Genomic DNA, 23,938 nt, shown 5'->3' with positions numbered 1-23,938 from the left:
CCTTTAATTTCATTTTCAATATTTAGAAGTGAAGTCTAATAGTTTATTTCTTTATTTCACAGAATGCTGTGATGATTAATAAGTTATCACCTTTAGAGCTCTATGGCATTTACAGCCTAGAAATACTGCACACTATGCTGACTACTGGTTGTGGCATTTACAGAGCTATCAGAAGAGATTTTTGGGAATTCTTCTTAATATTTCTATTGTGCATATACTAAGAACAGACATAAGCTGGGCAAGAAATCTAACCATAACCACTTTTTAGCTTTGCAGATCAAAGACAAGAAGTAGACTAGAGTGTAAAAGTAAATAACTAATCTAATGTACATCCCTTTCTGCAATGGGAAATTCAAGTAAAATTTTAATTCTTGGGTTCATGTACAGAAAATCACAGATGTAACGTTGCTCACTTAATGTATAGCTGCCTCTGAGAAAAGAGTGTCTGCTTTAAGGATATCTGCTTTTAATGTAGAATACAGAATTTAATTTACACGGGACTTAATTTGAGCAAACACCCATCCAGATGAACACACTATCTGATCAAATTTTGAAAATTGAAACCATTGCCTGTTTACTCAGCCTGTTAGGTATGATAATGTGACTTAAATATTGAACAAAATTAAAAGTTCAGTTGCAGACAGCAGGAGAAATAGAAACCCTGATGATGGTGACTAGTCAGAGGGAAACACTACTTTTACGTTCCCTACTGTACTATATTTGAAAAAAAATAGGAAAAAAAAAGACAATTCTAAAGACAGAAGCAGATTGTTTCCACTGAAATCAAACAGTTAAGCTAAACAAGCCACATAACATACAATACTTTATTTCTGAAGAATAACTATAAATCATTCAGTGTCTTCTCCTTGTATAATACAATTACCAGGTCAGCAGATTGTTTCCCTCCTAATACAGTAGCATCTAGCTGATACCTTAGGAATATCAAACCTTTCTGGGGTAACCAGCCCTAAGTGGGAATACAGCTAATCTTGTGGGAGTGACCCAGGTAACCACTGCTCCTCCATCCCGCAATCCAGGCTTTGTACCACTCAGGTACCACTTGCCACTCCTACAAGCCATTCCTCATTTTGCCAGCTACTCTTACCAAAACTGCTACTTAGCCGAAAGTTTCTGCTAACCTAGTTCTTCACCAGTGTGTTAGCACTAGCACACATCCAGCACAGAGGAGACCTGGAGTAGTCTCGCAGATCATGTCAAACTTCCAAACATCTTCTTTCATTTCACAGTTTGTGAGTAGTACAGTCTTTGTCTTCATCCTCATCCTTCCTCTTTCTTTAAAATAGTAACTTTTGCCTTTTCCAGGGCTGGAACTTATTGACTTAAATAAGGTTAATCGCACACTTATGTTTAGGCACTGTTTATTAGTTCAGATTTTTATACTTCTTCGCAGTTAGGACTTTTTTTTCCATTTCACATTTGGCATCTTTTTCAAACACACAAAGTAAAAACATATAAAATGAATGTGCTTATTGGTCCATTTAACGTTACTATCCTCTCCACCAGATGCTTGCAGAAGGTTCTTTCTTTGAGTTCCTCTGGAATCAGCTCTGCATTTCTGTAGTGCATGGGAAGGGGCAGAGATGTAAAGAGGTGTTGTTTTTCTTAATGCCAATCTCACAACAGAAAGAAAATAGCAATGGATATAGGCCTAATCCAGCCACTTCCATGAAAAAATCAAGAGGAAGAATATGACTGTACTTTTGCCATACGACAAGATCTTTCACTGTCTCTAGCATAGCTAAGAGGAGGTTAAACTATCTGCATTACCATTAACCACTCTGTTGTAAAAGCAGAGTTTTGCAAAGTTTTCCCAATTTCTCTGCCAATAAAATCTGTAAAACTGGTAAGTAAGGTTACCACCAGAGCTGTTATTAGCATGATTTTGTTATTAGAAAACTCCAGAATAAAAATTTAAAAAAAAAAAACCTAAGAAAAAAGGAATTAAAATGTCCAATTTTTCAGTATCAGAATTCAGTTAGAGAAGGAACAGAAAGACTGGTAGACTCTAAACTCTGACTCTTCCACTCAAAAAAAAGGAATATTCTGGGCAGGTTAAGAAGCAGCCTTTTTGGTGCTCTTTGCAGCTAAAAGCAGATTTACCTCCCAGTTTGCTGAATGCAATATAGCAGTGTCCTATTTGCACTTCAGGAGTAACTCCAGAAGCCCCAGAGGGAAAAGACAAGGAAGTTTTCTAGCAGTTTTCAAAAACAACAGAAAGAACTGAGCTGTATGTGAGACTGGAGATTTTGTTAAAAGGGGTGAAAAGGGAAAATAAGGAAAAGGTCAGTAATTGGAGAGCAGAAGGTTAGAGGCCGCCTGCTCATTTGGGGGATTTGTACTGAGAAAGAGACCAGGCTTGTTTAGCTGGTTGACTGATTTCATCTGGGAGAATGTGATTTTCTGAGTGTACTGGGTAGAAGGAAAGAGAAAATCAGGAATAATTATTTTTGGCAGAGTTAGGAAATTCCCAGTCCCAGCCATCTTCATTTGGTCACCAGCTGTTACTGCTGAAAAGTATTTTGTGTTACACAGTATTAATTTTCCATTTGTGTTCATCTTCCTGATTGCTATTGCTTTCTCTGTTTTTACTCTAAATATTCTGCTTTTTAGAAATCCTGCTTTGCAAACTACTGCTACAATTCTAGAATATTTACAACCTTTAATTTATTGATATTTTTACTCACAGCTATAACTCCTTCTGAATGTATTTTTGGTCTGCAAATACACTGGGATTTTTCAGTTTATATAATTAACATGCTGCATATTGGGTATATTGCCTGAAGTTCACCCTGCTGCTGAAAGCCAGTCTAAAAGACCTGTATAGGGAAAATCAGCAATTTACTTAGGCTGAAAAGTTCATGGTATCCTTAATAATGTGATCACATATTATCTAGAATACTTGCAAGGAAACAGAAACATAAAAATTTCCAAATTTCCATCAAAACAAATTTGGACCGTACAAACCTTTTATGTCCCAAAGGATCTGATGGCTCAGTGACTAAGGTAGTCATGCAGTAAAAGAGAAACTGAGTCTCAGAGCCCACTAGGCCAGGGCTAAACTATCCTCTTTACTCCAGTTTAAGCACATATTCAAGTTTGGCCCTCAGTTATCTGTACTGTCCATATACTGGTTTGCTCTCTGACTGATCTTGGCACGCATGGACTGGGAAAATTGGTTTGGAGGTGAGCAGTACAGAGCAACTGAGTCAGGCTTGCCAAAAGTTAACTCAGCTGTGTTTCTCCAAGGATTTCTCAGTACAAGTCTCCTCATGTACTCAAATTCAGTATTCTAGCAAGTTTATTAATGGAAGGATAATTTGCATTTTTGTATTAAAATGCCTGATATCAGACTGAAACACATAAATTACCTCTGGGGAGGGGGAAAAGAAACCACACAGAACTGCAGAGCATCTTCTGGAACACCTTTCAGACTATTACAGAACAGTTAAAAGATTCAAATTTAAAACAACGGTATAGGTGAGTGTATCTGATTTTTGACATTACTAGTAAAGGGCTCCAGTCTTTGTTGACCTGTTAGGGCAGGGTGTCTGGTACTTGTCTGTTCTTGCTTTAGCCTAAGCTGCTTTCAGCTTGTAACAGTCCCTTAGAGATCAGGTGGCTATTGCCAATCTGTTGTAGCTGAAGCCCTGACAATATTGTATGGAGTAAAGATGTGACACCCCTTGGCTGCCCTCAAACAAAATCCCTAGAAAGCAATAGCCCTTTTTTTTCAACTGAGGCTGGCAAATTGTGCAATTTTCAAATTTTATCTGAGAGCCAAGGAGAAGGAAACAGTCTGATATAAAACACACCGAAAGACCCCTAGGTGGATTTAAGACTTGAGGAGGAAAAAAACCTACCGTGAAAACTGTATCAATCTCAGTGAGGACCTTGGGATATTGCCAGTTCATCAGAATCCTTCATTCCCTCCCCTGGCTCTTCCTGAGCAAACTGTCAACTCCAAGGCAAAGCAAGGCAAGGAAAGGATTATTTTCAAAAAGATGTTCAGCAACCTATTTTTGCAGCTGATGGCGTTTAAAGTGAGTGATTGAATGTATCAGGTACTGCTTCTTTAAACCTAGTTTTTTATTATTCTTTAGCTCTGAACTGGCAGAGCACATCAGACATGTGCCTTACATGTCTTGTGAAGTATGTTAAGGAAAATCTTCCTGTCATGCAAGAATGTAACCTACAGAAGAATTCAGCAGTGGTACAGCATCTTCATTCAATTCGTCCTTAAGGAGGAGGTGTAATATTCTCCTTTAATATGTCCTTCTGCTCCATTAATTCCTTCACAAGGAAAATGGAAGAACATGAGGAATCAGAGTGAAAGATTTGGCTTTGAGCACGTAAGGGAGAAGAGTCCTTCTTTGGAAAATAGACTGTCTGTTTCACAACAGGATGGACAAGTAGGACCTACTTAACCACTCTAAAACATTATTCTATGGATGGAGTGAAACAAAAAAACCTGTGTAGGGTTTCATGTAAATTTTTTTAGTTGTGGTGGGTTTCATGTTAATACCTTTAGTAGACAGGATCGGCCTCCTTCCACTCCCCTTCAGAAAAAACACTTACCTATTTCTGTTGTCTGTGCAGAATATTTTGTCACTTATATTGGGAGGCCTGTCTCTCTAAATACCTGCAGTTTAGGGGCATGCTAAATGCTTATGTTGTCATTCTAAATTATCCCTTTGTGTTCCTCCAGATACTGGACAAATTATCCAACTTTTGTATTTTAAATACTGCATAATAAGACATACTCTAAAATTTAAAGGGCAGATAATGACAACATGATTTGGAATTTCTGAGGTATATATATAGATATATATGCAAATATATAATAAAATTTTATAAATAGTAATATTTTGAAACACAGTGCCTTATAAAGCAAAACCAACAGGAATAGTCAATAGGATTACCTATTGCTAACAGCTGCCTGACATCTAGCTTTCTGATTATTCACAAAATGTTTATAAAAGAAACTTATATTCCACATATAATTTTATTAGGTTAATTTTACACTCAGTTTAGGTGGGCAGCCTTTGCCCCAAATAAATATGTTTGGTTATGTGATGAAAGCTCATCTTCACACGCACAAAGAAGTACAGAGAAAAAACAGCAGGAGGGGGACCCCAAATAATACTCTGCTGGGCTACTACCATTCCCATCACAGGCACCATTAGCCTATCAAAGACCCATCTGCACAAGCCCAGAGAAGCACAGGGCCACAAATGCAGGTGACAACAAAAGTTAACTCAGAGGAAGTCCAGGCCCCTCCCAGGACTGTCCCAGGAGGTCCTCAGATCTGTGGTCCAGGTATGACACCCATCAAGATGAGTAAACTCTAGTCCACCTAGTTTCAGGGGGGTAGCTACCTAGGGGTATGGGACACATTGTGGAATTGCACAAGGCTTACTATGGATTGTGTAGGAGAGGAATCGAAGGAAGGGAAAAGGATGAATCTAGGTGATTAGGAGAGGAAGAAGCATGGGAAAATGGAGGGATAAGGATGTAAAAAGGGCCAGTTACATGTAAACTATTGAGTGGTGGGTACACTTGTCTGGTTACGCTCTGCACCTGATCAGTGCAGGCCATCCTATCTTCTTATTAAGCTTCATTTTTAACTATTTTCCTGGGTGAGGGACTCTTTTGTGTACACGTATGTGTATGGGAGTCTAAGTGCCAAAAACTGGAGTCAGAGCAGGCATCAGACCAATGTGTCAGTGGTGTCAGCAACTGGAGCAAGAAAGGATGTGCAGGCGAGCGTGTCAGTGCTAGTGAAGGACAAACCAGACTACCTGGAAAGTAGGTGAAGTGACCTGGGAGCCAGAGAAGGGTGGGGTGGGGTGTCTCTGAGGATGATGCCATGGGAGGAATCAGTTATTGAAGACACCAGAGAGTCCTCACTAGTTGCTGGAGAGATTGTGGTGTCTGAGACACTCAAGGGACAAGACCTGCTGCTGTGTGCATGTGAGTCAAAAGCAACCAGCCTGTGTGATATGAGCCATCACTAGTTTAGGGAAACCATCTAAGTTACCAAACAATAAATAGTGAGAACAGTAAAGTCTTTGTGGGCAATAGCTGTACACAGAGGCCGGACACCGTGGAAAAGTCAAGCCTGCAGTAGAACCATTGCCTGTGGGGTCCACCTGGGCACAACAGAGGATCAGAAGTGGTATCCTGTCTGTGGTGCAGGAACCAGACAGACTCGACCTTGGAAGAGACCTCCATTGGTGTGAGAGTATTGTGTACAGAATGTGCAAGTATGCCCTAAATTAGAAGCTTAAGACTAGAAATTGCTTACGCCTTCTTATCATCATTGAGAGATGCATTTTAAATGTTAAGTCACAGGTTCTCTCCTTGTGGTTACCTCACCTTAAATTCCTCTGTGACGCAGAGGAAACTACATCACCATGTGAACAAAGAAATGTTTCCTCGCTCAGAGGATATTAGTAAGGGTGGCTATGATAATAAAAAATATTTTAAAGCAACTTCTGTCAACAAATTCCCAACCTTTTTCAACATATATTGCAAGAAGTTGGCATTTCACTTCGTCTGTCTCTATGACAAGACCAATGCAGAGTAAGTATACTCTTCCCTGTCTTCAATGTTTGAACCTGAGTGCTGACACACATAAAGATAGCAGTTGATTGCTTTTTGTATATTTTTCTACTGTCTGACACTGGAGGACCGAGATGTTTATCTACCTTTACAATAAAAGTATCTGGACGTGTTTTACAAGTCAGCTCCTAAAGTACTGTGTACAGCTATAGTTTTGAATATGACAACAGAAAAAAGAGAGTTTAAGTTAAAGCCTCTTTGCAGTAGTTGTTTCCGCAGAGTGATTTTGATTGCATTGCAACCCGTATTATTTCCCAGGCATTAACTTTCAGCTAAGAGGTAGTAACCTGCAACTGAAACAGTGAGTGGAAACACGCCTGAGACAAGTTGTATTTATCAGCTGAAGCAAATAATCTCTTAGCACTTATACCAAGGATGAGGAAAATGCTGAGGTACTTAATGCCTTCTTTGCCTCATTCTTTAATAGCCAGACCAGATATCCTCAGGGTATTCAGCCCCCTGGGCTGGAGGACATAGAAGGAGAGCAGAATAAACCTCCCCATAATCCAGGAGGAAGTTTTTAATGACCTGGTAAGGCACTTGGACACTCTATGGGGCCAGATGGAATCCACCCAAGAGCACTGAGGAAACTGGTGGAGGAGCTTGCCAAGCCATCCTCCATCATTTATCAGCAGTCCTGGTTAGCAGGGGAGGTCCCAGGCGACTGGAGGCTTGTCAATGTGACATCCCTCTACAAGAAGAGGTACCAGGGAGGATCACAGAATCACAGAATCATTAAGGTTGGAAAAGACCTTGAAGATCATCAAGTCCAACCATCCACTCAACACCACCATGCCCACTAAACCATGTCCTGAAGTGTCATGTCCACACGTTTTTTGAACACTTCCAGTGATGGTGACTCCACCACCTCCTTGAGCAATTGTTCCAATGCTTGACCAATTATGGAGTGGTTCATCTTCAGGGTGCTCACAAGGCATGTGCAGGACAACCAAGGGATCAGGCCCAGCCAGCATGGGTTCATGAAAGACAGGTCCTCCTTGACCAACCCGATCTCCTTCTATGACCATGTGACCTGCCTAGTCAATGAGGGAAAGGCTGTGGATGTTGTCTACCTGGACTTTAGTAAAGCCTTTGACACTGTCTCCCACAGCATTCTCCTGGAGAAACTGGTGGCTCGTGGCTTAGACAGGTGCACTCTTTGCTGTGTAAAGAACTTGGCTGGACAACCGAGCCCAGAGAGTTGTGGTGAAAGGAGTTAAATCCAGTTGGCAGCCAGTCACAAGCGGTGTTCCCCAGGGCTCAGTACTGCGGCCAGTCTTCTTCAATATCTTTATCAATGATCTGGATGAGGGGATCAAGTGCTCCCTTAGTAAGTTAGCAGATGACACCAAGTTGGGTGGGAGTGTTGATCTGCTCAAGGGCAGTAAAGTTCTGCAGGTGGATCTGGACCGGCTGAGGTCAACTGTGTGAGGTTTAACAAGACCAAGAGCCGGGTCCTGCAGTGGGTCACAAGAACCCTATGCCTGGAAAGCTGCCTGCTGGAGAAGGACCTAGGGTGCTGGTTAACAGCCGGCTGAATATGAGCCGACAGTGTGTCCAGATGTCCAAGAAGGCCAAAAACGTCCTGGGCTGTATCAGAAATAGTGTGGCCAACAGGAGTAGGGAAGTGATTGTGCTTCTGTACTCAGCACTGGTGAGGCCACACCTTGAATCCTGTGTTCAGTTTTGGGCCCCTCACTATGAGAAGGACATTGAGATGTTGGAATGTGTCCAGAGAAGGGCTACGAAGCTGGTGAGGGATCTGGAGCACAAGTCTTTTGAGGAGCAGCTGAGGGAACTGGAGTTGTTTAGTCTGGAAAAGAGAAGGCTGAGGGGAGACCTCATCGCTCTCTACAACTACCTGACAGGGGCTTGTGGTGGCGTGAGTGTTGGTCTCTTCTCCCAAGTAACTAGTGATAGGACGAGAGGAAATGGCCTCAAGTTGCACCAGGGGAGGTTTAGATTGGATATTAGAAAAAATTTCTTTACTGAGAGGGTGGTCAGGCATTGGAACAGGCTGCCCAGGGAGGTGGTGGAGTCATCTTCATTGGAGTTGTTCAAGAACATGTGGACATGGTGCTTCAGAGTATTGTTTAGTGGGCATGGTGGTGTTGGGTTGACAGATGGACTTGATCTTAGAGGTCTTTTCCCACCTTAATGGTTCTATGATTCTACTTGTATCAGTTGTACTTGCCAGTTTCCAGTATGGATATGATTGTTCAATGGAAGCAGCACGGAAGTCTGTGTCCCTGAAGTTAAATTGAAGCCTGGATACCACTGTACTTACTAGGGCATGTACCCATAATGGCCAAGATTTCAAAGTGTGTTGACATACAAATGAGCTGTTTCAACATAGTGTATTGGTCTAGCATGAAGAACAATCATCTAATCAGAGCATGTACCTATCGGTTTGAGCACAAGACAAATTATTCAAACATTCCTCTTAATTGACAGGCAGTTTAATAATTTTAATTTGAAGTATCCCTTGGTAGTGAATGAAATTAAGGATGAAATTAAAAAGTTATATTGAGTTGAATAATAAACCAGACTACCATCCATGAGCACCCACAATGGGAATTTTCTAAAGGGATTATTAGGGGAAGGTTAATTAGCATTTCATCTGGGAAATAGTAACAGATGAGCTAAGGCAAACTTACATAAAAAAATGAAACAATTAGAGAAAACACTCAAACAAAAAAAAACCCACAAAAGGATAGATTTATTAAGTAGATAACATGGATAAAAAGTAATTCATATTAGTGTTCTATTAACCACAAAGGAGGACTTTTTTGACATCATCCAAGCAAACACAATTTTGAGTAGGAAGTTCAGACCAAAAAGCTGTTGATATATATGTTTCCAAATGGAAAGCATGGAATTAAGCTATTGTGAAGAATCCGAGAAGGAGGCCCAACTACCCATCCTTGGAGTTAGAATTATAAAAACGAGCTTCATTCTTCAGTAAGTCTTAATATGTAATTATCAGATCTTCATAAAACTAGATGCATTAGTCATCTGTTTTAAATTAGAATTATCAACACAGGCGTTTTTCAACAACTTTCAACAAATTCAACAATTTCAGTGTTGAAACTGTGAATTTAAAATATATATGAATACATAAGAAAATAAGTCTTGATTTTCTTGTCACTTAATAAATAAAAATGTATTTTTAGACTCAAAATCTCATCCATTGAATAGGACCTAATCTATTTATAGCAGATTACTAAGATTACTACTCCAAACCTTTACAGCACAAGTGTCTTGATAAGATTACTCAGAAGAAGATCACAGATCAGGGCATGGCAGATCACCTAAGCAGTAACCAAGCTGACTAGAATGTTACCCAATTCATGACAGATGAAACATCCTTTTAAAATATTTAATAATGGGTTATTGCAGCTCTTTTTTTTTTCTCTCTTCAGATGAAGTTATGGCACTCAGGCTCCAAATGTCTTTTGCAAAGAAAGTTCAAGGACCAGATGAAGATGTCTTGTTCTGAACAGAGGTAATACTTCCTATTCACCACTGCAGAGTCTTCTGAACTTTGTCTATAGGCTCAGGAGCAGTAAGTAGCTTCCACTCTTAGAGCACAGCACCAATCAGCTGAAGTTACAAACTTCCCCAGATAAATACTTATAGCCAGGTCTTAAATCAGGAACATCTGTTCCAAGTACTTTGGGAAAACAGACAAGAGGCAAAGACATATCCAGGAGAATAAGTGCTGAAAATAGTTTGTCAATGTGAATTTTTTAAGAAGCAGACGTGTCTCTTTGTTGCTGGTCTCTTCCTGAAGAGAATAAACACTATGATTTACATTTATACCAAAATAAGAAAAAAAAAGAAAGGACAAACAAAAAAAAGACTGCAAAAAGAACAAGGGCCTTCTAGGCTGTAAACTAGATCCAATGTTTTGCAGAACTTTGAGAAATAAAATATTTTGTAGATTTCTAGGATTAATTTAAAATTCCCTTGTGCTATTTCTAACTTTTTTTTAAATAGTATTTTCATGTAGGGCTAAATGAAAATGTCATATTTGATTCAGTCTGCCCCAAACTCAGAAGAAAGAATTAAATTCCACACTTCATTACTATCCTGCCCTTCATTGTTTTAGAATTTATTTTTCTTTCTGTTTGTGTCCTCTTTCTTCTTAGGCATTTAGAAAATGTTTAAAGTAGTGATGGACCTTGCTGTGGCCTCCAAGTGATATTAAAAGTCAGCTAATTAAGGAAGAAGGCTTATCAACACAAAATCCATTCTGGGTTACTTTAGGGTCTACCTGGAACAGAACAATATATAAGTCTTTCAGGAATTTGCTTGTATGATATCTCTTTATGTAATTGGTGTTGTTTTCCATGTATTTATGTGGACATATATCAGAAACAACTTCTGTGGTAGCTGCTAAGCTATTGCCAACCATAAGCAGCATAGAATGTAAGACAAACACTAATGGGAGGAGAAAAAGTACTTTTTTCCTCCCATTTCCTGTACAGATTAAGAGATATTTTTATATTTGGAGAGCTCAGACATTCTACTCTCAGGAGATGGGGAGAAGCCAATTGCTCATCCCTGAATCATCCTCTCCACCACCAATAAATTTCGATTACATTAAAAGGGAACATCCATATGTGTGTTCCCCCTGTGTTTATGAATCTATCACCATCAGAGAATCAGTGGGAATGTGTCTAGCTGTTTTTGTGCTAAGTTACTAGAATGGATATTAAATCTTCTTCTTGCAGGTGATGTGTGGAATGTACATTGATTTGTTTCTAGAGGAGAGTTAATAGAGCATTTAGTTTAGAAAAAATATTTTATGTATCAGAATTCTTACAGTGTTGTACTAAAACCAAAGGGCAAAAACCAGTCAAAAAATCCAGCTGTATGAAATATACAAAACAAAATTAAAATACTTGAAATTTACCTATTGTCCTGGTTTCAGCCAGGGTAGAGTTAATTTTCTTCATAGAAGCTAGCGTGAGGCTATGTTTTGGATTTGGGATGAGAAAATGTTGATAAGGTGCTGATGTTTTGAGTTGTTGCTAAGTAGTCAAGGACAGTCCAGCTTCTCGTGCTGGCCTGCAGCGAGCAGGCTGGGGGTGCACGGGAAGCTGGGAGGGGACACAGCTGGGACAGCTGACCCAGGCTGGCCAAAGAGATATTCCATACCATATAACGTCATGCTCAGTATATAAAGCTGGGACGAAGAAGAAGGAAGGGGTGGAGGGACGTTCGGAGTTATGGCGTCTGTCTTCCCAAGAAACCATTATGCATGATGGAGCCCTGCTTCCCTGGAGATGGCTGAACACCTGCCTGCCCATGGGGAGTGGTGAACAAATTCCTTGTTTTGCTTTGCTTGCGTGCGCGGCTTTTGCTTTACTTATTAAACTGTCTTTATCTCAAACCATGAGTTTCCTCACTTTTCCGATTCTCTCCCCCATCCCACTGTGGGGGAGTGAGCAAGCGGCTGCGTGGTGCTTAGTTGCTGGCTGGGGCTAAACCACGACACCTATTTTCATATTTATAAAGCATTTGCAGCTTCACCCTATCATATCTGTTTGTACATGCGTTCTCATTTTAAATTAACTCTTTGGTGTGGATACAGCTTCAGGGAACAGAGTTTATAAGTTCCAACCTAGCTTCTAATTCATGAGGCGAAATAAGTGTCCTAAGAAATCTCAAAGTCAGTAGGTCCAGAAGGACAAAAAGAATACAATTCCTCAGCTGCCTAAGACATCCAAAAACTTGGTCTTCCATGGTTTAGCTTCCTCAGTGCTATCAGAAATACTCAGGTGACCTAAGAGAGCGGTACAATCCAAGAGTCAACTAATGATTTGACCTACCCCTCCAGAAAGAAGGCTAGGACAGCTTCCTTTTCTCTGTGGGTGGAAAGTTTTAACATTAGCTCATCATGTTTATAGAAGTGGGATGTTACAGGGGTTCTGTGGCTGACCAGAGATGGGTCTGCTCCTTGAGACCACATTCTCAGGCTACATGTTTTTAGAACCTACAGCTTAAATTAATAGAAGACGTTGTGGGATCTACGCAAGCTCCCCAGTATGTCCTGTATGTCAAACAGCTTTCCTCATTAACTGCTTCTCCTGATGCCTGTAATGTACAGACCACTTCTTAATCAGACTCACAGAGCTTTATATGCGATTTCCATGTTTACCCTATCAAAACTCTGTAGAACATGATGGGAGCTGAGTCAGGTTTTTCAGGCCTGTTGTTTATAGTCATATATGCCTGAGCAACTACTGTCCAGTGTATAAGTTATCCTTCAAGCCATCTGATCTCACAGAATCACAGAATCGTTAAAGTTGGAAAAGACCTTCAAGATCATCAAGTCCAACCTTCAGTCCAACATCACATCTCCCACCATGTCAAGTGAAAATACAAATAAAAGCAGATTATTCACATCACCTGAAGTAGACAACACCACTGTACATATTTACAAAAGAAATCACTGAGAGAAGGAGATAAAAAAAGTCCATAACTTTCCTATGCTAAGATTAAATAAAAATGGTTTCTTTTCATCTGTTCCTAATTCATCTGATTTGCTGTATTTCTCTGGTAAGTCACCTCTGAAAGAATACTGCCTTAAATGTTATCTCCACAAAGGATATGGATATAGGCTCTTTTGGGTGAAGTCTGTAACTTTTATGCAGTATTTCCTGTGAAATCTTCCAGGGTGTTTGACAAGGGTTTTGTTTTTATTTCCTCAGACTTATTTGTTTTCCCTCCATGTTTGCTCTGTACACAGTATGTCTAATCCTTCAATATTATACAGACATAAATAAACACATCATATTTTGAGACCTGGTACACCTCATGTACTGGACTGCCTAACTAACAATCACACTACCAAAGAGTAAAGATGAAACAAGCTAAGCAACAGTTCTGTTACTGAAATGAATGGCTTTATACACACTTCTTTTCTCTCCAGCTAATCTTTTCTTTTTTTCTAAACAACACTTATCCACATAGTTCCCCACACCCAACCATATATTTAACCCATATACTGGTCAACTGCAACCAGTTAAACTGGTAAGCAGTTGAGATTTGGATGTAGAAGAACAATAAAATTGTTTCATTTTAAATTTGTGTTTTAATACATGATATAGCAGTGTTTATAGCTCATCAACACTAGGCCACTAAAGATGAACAACAGACCACTAAAGATATGAACTCTTATGTCCAGTATCGCATCTTAAAAGCTAAAAAACCTAGACAAGATATTTATTATATAAGCTCAGTCTATCTTGTCTACATAAACTCTCAGTGTGCCTGTTTTTCTACTATGTGATTAATCTTCTGAACTCTTCTACATAAATCTGTACAGTAATATATATACGGCATTTATTTCAATCAAACTTATGTGGCTTATTTTAATCTTCTGACTGAGATTAAATTACATAGTAGGTACTATAATGGAGTCAAAATTATCAGAGTGTGATGGATTTGCAGTTTCCAGCTTTTCATTTTTCTTAGACCTACTGCATCAGCTAATCAAACAGTAGAGAACACAGAAGTTTGAAACCACATTCACTATGAAAATTAAGCATTTTAGTTGCAGGGAGTGCCTCCCTTTGAAGTTCTGAACTTTAAAACAGGAGGGACTGAAAGCAGTCATTTTTAATGAAATCATAGTCTCCTCCCTTTATCAAACAATTCAATGATAAGAGCACTCGGCTAGAATATAGGATTCTTTATGTTACTTACTTCACTGCCTAAAGGGAATTAAACTACAGATACAAGACAGCCTAATTTTCAGCATATTGTAAAAGGGCTTGACTTGTTCACTACAGGTTTTCTTGAAAAGGACTGTGACAAGGCAGCAGAGGAGAACAGGGAATTCATACGTGCTTTGTCCCAGGTGCTGCAGTCTGCTGGGACCTTCTGGAGAAGGGAAAACGACACGTGGTTTAGTCCCAGCCGGCAACTAAGCACCACGCAGCCGCTCGCTCACTCCCCTACGGTGGGACGGGGGAGAGAATCGGAAGAGTAAAAGTGAGGAAACTCATAGGTTGAGATAAAGACAGTTTAATAAGTAAAGCAAAAGCCACGCACGCAAGCAAAGCAAGACAAAGAATTCATTCACCACTCCCCATGGGCAGGCAGGTGTTCAGCCACCTCCAGGGAAGCAGGGCTCCGTCACGCGTAATGGTTTCTTGGGAAGACAGACGCCATCACTCCGAACATCCCTCCACCCCTTCCTTCTTCTTTGTCCCAGCTTTATATACTGAGCATGATGTTATATGGTATGGAATATCTCTTTGGCCAGCCTGGGTCAGCTGTCCCGGCTGTGTCCCCTCCCAGCTTCCTATGCACCTCCAGCCTGCTCGCTGCAGGCCAGCATGAGAAGCTGGACTGTCCTTGACTACTTAGCAACAACTCAAAACATCAGCACCTTATCAACATTTTCTCATCCCAAATCCAAAACACAGCCTCACGCTAGCTTCTATGAAGAAAATTAACTCTACCCTGGCTGAAACCAGGACACCACGACACCATCAGAATCCATGTTTACCTGAGTTCTTAAACATGCAACTAATGATTTACCATAGCTATACATCTTTTAAAAGTTCTGCAGATAAATATATTAATCTCAAACTACTTTATCTATAGCTATTTAGAGATGGTGTGACTATTTGATCACTGAATTTGTGGTGCTAGATGTATTAGCCATAATCCTCTCTTAAGAGGTTTATGTTCTGAACCTAGTTCTAAGTGAATTGTACTCCACTTTTGTTTTCCAGAACTAAGGTGGGGGTTTTTGTTTATTTGCTTTTTTAAAAGAAAATTCAGTTTAGTAAGACTCCTTAAGCTCTTAAAGTGTTTGTAAAAGCATCAAGACCTTATGAAAAAAGTCTCTTGTTTTAACTTTGACAATGCAGAAAAACTATTTGCTCTGTAAAGATCTCTGATGCAGATATGAAAAAAATAACTTCTGTTTTCTGTTCACACAGCCTCATTTTACATTACTATTTAAGATCAAATAAATTCCTGATGAATCACTTCATAGCATATACTGACACTTAGTTTTGACCTAGCACACAGCAATTCAAACTTAATTCATTTTTTTCTTAATTTCCCCTTGCAAATTCTTAAGCCTTATTTATAAACATTGTTTTCTGTGTCAGCCTTTATAACAATGTAAAGAAAACAGTGGAAAATCTGAACCATATTTTGCTTTCTTTGTAAAAATATTAAGGTTCTCTTAAGGTTGGAAGACAACCATTCCTGACATTTGTTTTTTATTTCATTTTTCATCTTCGGCTCTTAATTTCTCTTTTTTAATTCTGAAGGAAAAAAAAACAGTCAATGGGGAAGAAATTATCTTTTTTTTTTTTTTTTCTTGAATAGTCCGCACCAGAATGACCTCTGGAATCCTACCATCCACCTGTAGTTATTTCGTATTTTCATCCTATTTTCAACCCATCTATTCCATTCATCATTCTATTTACCATGGTGCTGTGGATAAGGGGAAGACAGTGAATGTTGTGTGCCTAGGCTTTAACATGGTCTTTGACATACCCTCCCATAGTCTTCTTTTCATCAAATTGGTGAGATATAGGCTCGATATGTGGGTAATAAAGTGGGTGGAGAATTGCAAACATTGGGGGAAAATCTAGATTGTGGCCAGTAACAAGAAACATTCATCAGGAGTCAAAGCTAAGACCAATTACTTTGTAGTTTCTTTAATGAATGTGATGATGGGAGGGAATACACTTTCATCAAGTTTACAGAGAACACCACTTTTGAAGGAACAGTCAATGTGATGGAAAGCAGGGCTACTCTTCAGGGGAACGTCAGCAGCCCAGAGAAATGGGCTAACAGTACCTCCATGAAGATCAACAAAAGCAAATGAAAAGTCCTGTACCAGGGGAAGGAGAAACCCAAGCACTAGTAGAGGCTGGGGACTGAGTGTCTAGGAAGCAGTTTTGCATAAACAGATCTAGGTGTCCCGTTGGATAACAAGTTGAGCATGTCAGCATTGTGCACTGGCATTGAAGAAGGCCAGCTACATCCTGAGTTAAGAATGTAGCCAGCAGGTAATGAACCTTCCCCTTTGTTTAGCACTGTGAGACCACATCTGGAGTATTGTGCCTAGTTCTGGGCTCCCCAGCATAAGAAGGATGTTGAAACGCAGTACTCCAGCACTCAACACCAAGCTGGACTGGAGATGGTGACTGGAGTACGTGGCATATGAGGAAAGGCTGAAAGCTCTGGGTTTGTTCGGCCTAGCAAACAGAAGCTCAGGGGAGACCTTATTGCTGTCAACAGTTACCTAATAAATGAGACAGAGAAGATGGGCCCAACTTGTTCTAGGAGGCACACAATGATAGGACCACTATCATTGGAAATTTTGTTTAGATACAAGGAAATATTTCATTACAGTGAGGGTGATGAAATACTGGAAGAGGTTGCCCAGGAAGGTTGTGGGATTTTCCACCCTTATGGGTTTGAGCAACCTCATTCAGTTAGCTCTTCTTTCAATGGGAGCTGGAGCAGATGGAATCTCAGCAGTCTCCTTCATCCAGAATTATTCTATGATTCTCTGAGCCTTCTTGTCTCTTGCTGTCATTAAATTTGTTAAAATTGTTCAGATCTTTCATGACAAAGGAACAATTTGATCATGAAGGCAAGTATGATTCTTCTTTTTATTTACACTATCATCTTCTCTGTGCAGTAACTTAAGTACAACTTCAATAAAACATTAATATGCCTTTCCTGAGGCTGTCATTTTTGTGATTATAGAGAAAACTGTTGAAATTTATTGTTGCCCACTGTTGTTCACAGTCTCAGATCTCTATTACACTTATCAGAGTATCATAAAAAATTTATTTGATTATCTAACAACTTTTGTACTGTTCACTTCTCCTTAAGTGAAATTGCATAACAGAATATACTATACGAATAACAAAAGTTAAGTGAGTTGCTTCCTCTGTTGCAATTTTAATTAAACCTAATCAAATGTCGTGGTTTAGCCCCAGCTGGCAACTAAGCACCATGCAGCCGCTCACTCACTCCCCCTCCCGCAGTGGGACAGGGGAGAGAATTAGGAAAAAAAACCTCATAGGTTGAGATAAACACAGTTTAATAGGACAGAAGGAGAGAAGGAAACAACGATAATACCAACAAAGGAATGTACAAGAACAAGTGATGCCCAATACAGAAATTGCTCACCACCCAGTGATAGACAGCCCGTCCCCGAGCAGCAATTTCTGCCCCCCGGCCAACTCCAGTTTATGTACTGGGCATGACGTTGGATGGTAGGGAACATCTCTTTGGCCAGTCTGGGTCAGCTGTCCTGGCTGTGTCCCCTCCCAGCTCCCCGTGCACCCCCAACCTCCTTGCTAGCAGGCCAGCACGAGAAGCTGGACTGTCCTCGACTGCTCAGCAACAACCCAAAACATCAGCACATTATCAACAATTTCTCATCCCAAATCCAAAACACAGTCTCACACTGGCTTCTGTGAAGAAAACCAGCTCTATCCTGGCTGAAACCAGGACATCAAAACAAGTCATTTTGCATGATAAACTGAAAAAATGATGGGCAAACAAATTACAGTGATTACTGATAAAATATCTTCATTATTACCAACTACTTCACTTTGATAGTATAAACATAAATATGTCATTGATAGTTCTAAATTGTTTTTGAGAGTTTATTATTATTTTGCCTAGTGCACATTATTTTGTGCTAGTACTTTGAGAGTTGCTCTATTTTCTACAAGCAAAGAATTACATTAGATTTGTCATTTATATTAATTAATCCATAAAACCAAGCAACTTACTAAGTTTTAATCATGCACTTCAATATTCTAAAATGGCTGTGATTTTATGTGCTGTTGTATTTTAATTAACTAGATTCACTAGTTAGAAGTTCAGATTTTTCTATTTTCAGACTTAATTATGTTTAGAATTTCATTCCTAAAAGTTTTCCATTTCTCCTGGTTTCAACTGGGATAGAGTTAATTTTCTTCATAGAGGCTAGTATGAGGGTATGTTTTGGTTTTCGGATGAAAATAATGTTGACAACATACTGATGTTTTCGGTTGTTTCTAAGCAGTCAAGGACTGTTCAGCTTCTCCTGCTGGCCTGCCAGTGAGAAGGTGGGGGGTGCACAGGAAGCTGAGAGGGGACACAGCCGGGACAGCTGACCCAGGCTGGCCAGAGGGATATTCCATACCATACGATGTCATGCTCAGCAAATAAAGCTGGGGGAAGAAGAAGGAAGAGTGAGACATTTGGAGCTATGGTGTTTGTCTTCCCAAGTAATCATTACATATAATGGACCCCTGCTTTCCTGGAGATGGTTGACTGACTGCCTGCCGATAGGAAGTGGTGAGCGAATTCCTTGTTTTGATTTGTTTGTGCACGCGGCTTTTTTCTTTACCTGTTAAACTGCCTATCTGAACCCACGAGTTTTCTCACTTTTACTCTTCTGATTCCCTCCCTCATCCCACCATGGGGGGACTGAGCGAGCAGCTGTGTGGTGCTTTGTCGCTGCCTGGGGTTAAACCACAATAGCAACATTATAATTTTCACTCCTTCGATATTATCCCTAAGTATGTAGGTAATCATAATGAAATACGTTGTGATATTAGTTCAGAAGCGTGTCTTATGTTTCACTTATTAAAAGGTTATAATCTGTGATAAATCACAATCATTTAATCTCCAAAATTAGAAGACGTTTGAATCAGCAAAGTAGGTCAAAACAGGAAGATACATTTTTCTGGAATCTGCTAAGTGCAGCTGTGTTGGCAGGTGTGTTCAGCTCAAAAACCATAACAGAGTCCTGTGGGACAAATACAAAACTGTTCAGAGGTCTTAGCAAATCTCTTTGAAATTAACTTTGAGATATTTAAAAGAAGAGGGAAAAAAAACCCAAAAAAACAATTAATATCTCAGAATTAGGACCTCTAAAGTCCTAACGTTATGTCTACTTCTATCAAAGGTAGGTGGTGTGAGAGCTTGGAACTCATAGGTCTGAAGCACATTCCTCTCTGAGTTTTGCCTCACGGTATTGTGTATTATTTAATTTATTTAATTTGTAGTGTAACAACATGGGGACAAAGAAGACTAACAAAACCAATAGCAATGGCTGGGGTAAAAAAAAAAGCCCAGAGTGTAACAAAATTTAGCTCTGGATTGATAGCCAGTCTTAAACTAGTTATTTTAATGCAGAAAGCATTAAGTGGCAGTAGTGAGTTTGTATTCAGACCTTTTTATTCAATCCCTCTCGCCCAGCAGATCTGAATTTTCTTGTTTTAACTTGTAGTTTATATTGTCAAAGAAAATCTAACTGTAAAAATCAGAAGTATTTGGAAAATTGTTGATATGCCCATGGAAGGAGTCAGTCCATCAAAGAGGGCTGTGCTGGGACATAGCTGAATGATCTGTTAAACCTACACTACCTGTCTCTTATGTAAAGTCCAATTCCTATTCTTGGTATAGGAAAAAAAGATCTATTTCCAGGCAGTGCAGTAAAAAACCTTTGTATTTTGAGAACTTTCATAAAGCAGCTGTAATGGATAACTTATGAAAGTAAAAAAAAATATTCTTTTTTGAAAAGTCTTAATTTTAAACATGAAAGTTTATAATATTGATTAAAGTTCAACAACTATAGACTCTAAAGACAATTCTTAATGTATCTAGTATCACCTCATGAGTACTAGATGTCTTAGAAATGCTCATTATTTCTTAATTAATTCTACAGGTCTAATCAGTCTTCATTCTATCAGTGACAACAAATAAGTCAGGAAGTTTGACTCTTAATTAGAGACAAAGATTATTTTTTAACCCTCCCTGCATAACTCAATGAGAGTTCTAAAATAAAAATGCGATAGATACCAGATTTCTGATAGTAGTCTGTAATTGGTATTAAAATAAATAATCTCATAATCTAATAGAAAAAATAGATACTAATGAACATGTAATATTTTCTACACTGGCTGAAATAAGACATTGTTTTATTAGAAGATACAACAAAATACATATTTTGTACTGTTTCTATTTGTTAAATTCTGCTATTGTAGAAAATAATTTGCAACAGCATTTCTTAAGTGTAGAGTTTCCTCATGTTTTCCTATATTTCTTGCATGTTGAGTAGAATTGTAATTACTATATGCTTTCTCTACCAACAGTGGAGAGTGAGGCATCTCTAGACAGTTATTCATTTGAACTGAGTTCATAAGATGGGAGCAGGATACTTTTGATGCCAGGCTGCAGGTGAATCAGCTTAAAGTATTTATCAAACCTGCAGTCAAAGTTAAGTGTCCAGAGCTGGAATGTATCTGACTAGTGAGTCAGGAAGTACTGTAGAATTCAACGCCAAGTGAATGATCCTTATGAGAACCAGTAAATATCATCTCTGAAATAATTCATAATTTATACTTCATCTAGAACATTTTTATAAATATGTAGTCTTAATTCTAAATGAATAGCTACCATATTCCCATCTAAGTTTTGGTAATCAATGTAAATTGTCAGACTTCATAAGACTCTTGTAACTATTTTATGAATAATGTCCAGATTTTAAGCACTTTTTTTGATGTAACCATCAGATCTGGATACAATATTTTATGAATATTCTGCTAATTTTATAAATCAAATAAAAAATGCTTAAGGAGAATGATGGCACCATTTTCCTGCTCCTACATGATATGCTTTTTCATTTGAGGAAATTATATTTACAGAAGTTCTTTCTGTCACTGAAAAATGACACATTCTATGTCTACCTATTGTAATATAACACAGGAAAATAACGTGCCTAGAAATAACATAGGAAAATAATGTGCCTAGAAATTGTATAATCATAAAGTTAAAACAAATTAAAAAACAGAATAAATTCAGAGATGCAAACAGATAGGAGAATTCAAAGGAACACTGAAATACTGTTCAGTGATAAAGATCAGCAGTGATTTTTTTCCTGAGGTGTTATTTTCTAAGAGTATTTTCAGCTATCAGCCAAGTGCGAGTATGTCTATATTTATTCATAATTCCTGTTTAGATTTTCAGAGAACATTTTTATTACTATGTTGGAAAATATTTGTCAATATGTAACAGCTAAAGCATACAACACAGACTCAGCTGAAATACTGTACAACATAAACATGCAAGACATTAGGTCTGGAAGAAATTTATTTAATAAATAATTACATTGAAGAAAAATAAATGCATGTTTTATTAATTTTTGTTAAATTAATTATCTAATTTTGGTAAATGTTTACAAGTTTTTTGGTCATATTTTGATTTGGGGGGTTTATTAGGGAAAAAGGAGAAGGGAGGGAAATGACGGAGGTGTAAATCAGGGGAGAGAAAATTGTGTAGGCTGAGGTAACATAATTAGATTTTTTTAACTACCTTTGGAAAAGAAACACACACTCACCAGGAGATTAAATTCCTGGAGTCAACTTCTTTAATTATCTGAAGATATTTGTAACCATACCTTTAATTTCATGGGGATTTGCTAGCAAGAGAAATTTCCCAGCTCTTTGTTTTTGATGAAGATTGACTCTGCTTGAATAGACATTCACTGAAGCAAAGACTGAGCTCAGCTCTTCCAGCTCCTGAATACACTGCAGTGCTCCATGTTTCATTACCAGGAATGTATTTTAGAACAACAGAAAATTTCCTAAGAAAAAAGAAGAAAGACCGTTCTTACAGCATCACTTCCTCAGATGATTTGACATTTAGTTTTCTGCAGCAGCTGCAGAACAGATCTCAGTTATTGAAGAAAATGGACAAATGTATATTTCTAGTCTGAAATATTTCAGTTCCTGTTAGTATTTAAGTGAGATGCCCAAAACAAAAATATAAAATACTGTAGTCTATGAAGATTATCCTTATATATTACATTAGCTCAGTTGCCTGTGAGCTGAGAAAGGGACTAGAAACAGGTTGAGGAGAGATGTTATTGTGTGTATGTTCTTTAAAAAGTGAATAGTACTGGATTGATCAGTTTTATTAGTTTAGCTTTGTTATCCTTTTTCTTATAGCCATCCTTTGGTTGGGTAAAATGGAATGACTTTATATGAGATTACACTCTAGATGCAGATACTTAGATGTAGGGGTCTAAAGTATATGCATCTAAATGGAGAAAAAGTGATTAAACTGCTGTTGTCAATGAAACTTTTCAGCTGATGGAATCTAGATGTCTGCTGTTGCATAAGATTAGCAGCCTCCTAGACCTCCCTGACAAAGCTGAACTCAGGTACCAAACATGGGTGGTTGGTGCCAACTGAGATGCCTTAAGACGTCACACCTGGCTTCCAACAGTTGTCCAGGAACACGCAGATTTTCTGTAGATCTGGTGTCCTATTTGTAAGCCCTGTGAAGATACCCTAACACACTTTAGCTGGCGTTATATGCCTCTGTTTAGACAACCAAATCCTGTCCAAAGTTTTAGCAAGAAATTGTATTCTGTTGCAGTATTTTGTTCCCCATTTGATTAACTTCAACCCAAAAACATCATTGACAGTAAAAATGAAGTGGCATCCCAATTTTTGTGTGAAGTGAAAAAATGCAAATTTTGTATTAAGACAATACTATACATCACCACTTGCATCAAGTAATGTTCGCACTCAGGAAATTACTGAATAAATTCCATCTGGTCTGTGACAATACAGTATCAAATGTATCCCCTGCCTGTATGAGATAACATTTTCTTTTCATCTTAAGAGCTGCAAGTAATTCAGTGTCATTTTGAATTAAATGTTGATTATTTACATTCTGGGCTACCCTTAAATGCCTTTATTATTAATTATTACATTTGTCAAGTTATTCTTTTTTTTAAATCTTGCATTGGAATGATGAACCTAAACTTTCTGTAAGACTTTTGCGAATCCCAGTGTGACAATATATATAAAAAAGGTCATAAATTCATTTTAAAATTGACACTATATAATTGATGCAGGAAACAAGAATTTTCAGTGCAGAAACAATGGATGAATGATTGGATCTTACAGGCTGGATAATATTAAAATTCAGTTTTGGGACTGGTCCCAAGTTGCAACTTTACCCAGGAGTTATTTGGGAAAGTGTTGTCTTGCACAGTCAGATACTGCCCTAGGGCCACCCTAAAAAATTTGACTGCATAGACAAGCAGATACTTGGAATGCTCCTTCACACTCTCTAATTCACTATTGTAGATGTAACCTCCTTGTATTTGCATTTGCCAGTCACCAGGAACAAGGGGAGGGGATCAGAAAGAAATCAGGGAGCTTCAGGATTTTTCTATCCCAGCTGAATGCCATATTCATTAGATGAAAGAAATGCTTTCACGTCTGTTCTC

This window comes from Phaethon aethereus, assembly GCF_964289735.1.
Source record: "Phaethon aethereus genome assembly, chromosome: 1".
In the NCBI taxonomy this organism is placed as follows: domain Eukaryota; kingdom Metazoa; phylum Chordata; class Aves; order Phaethontiformes; family Phaethontidae; genus Phaethon; species Phaethon aethereus.
This window is presented reverse-complemented; position numbering follows the sequence as displayed.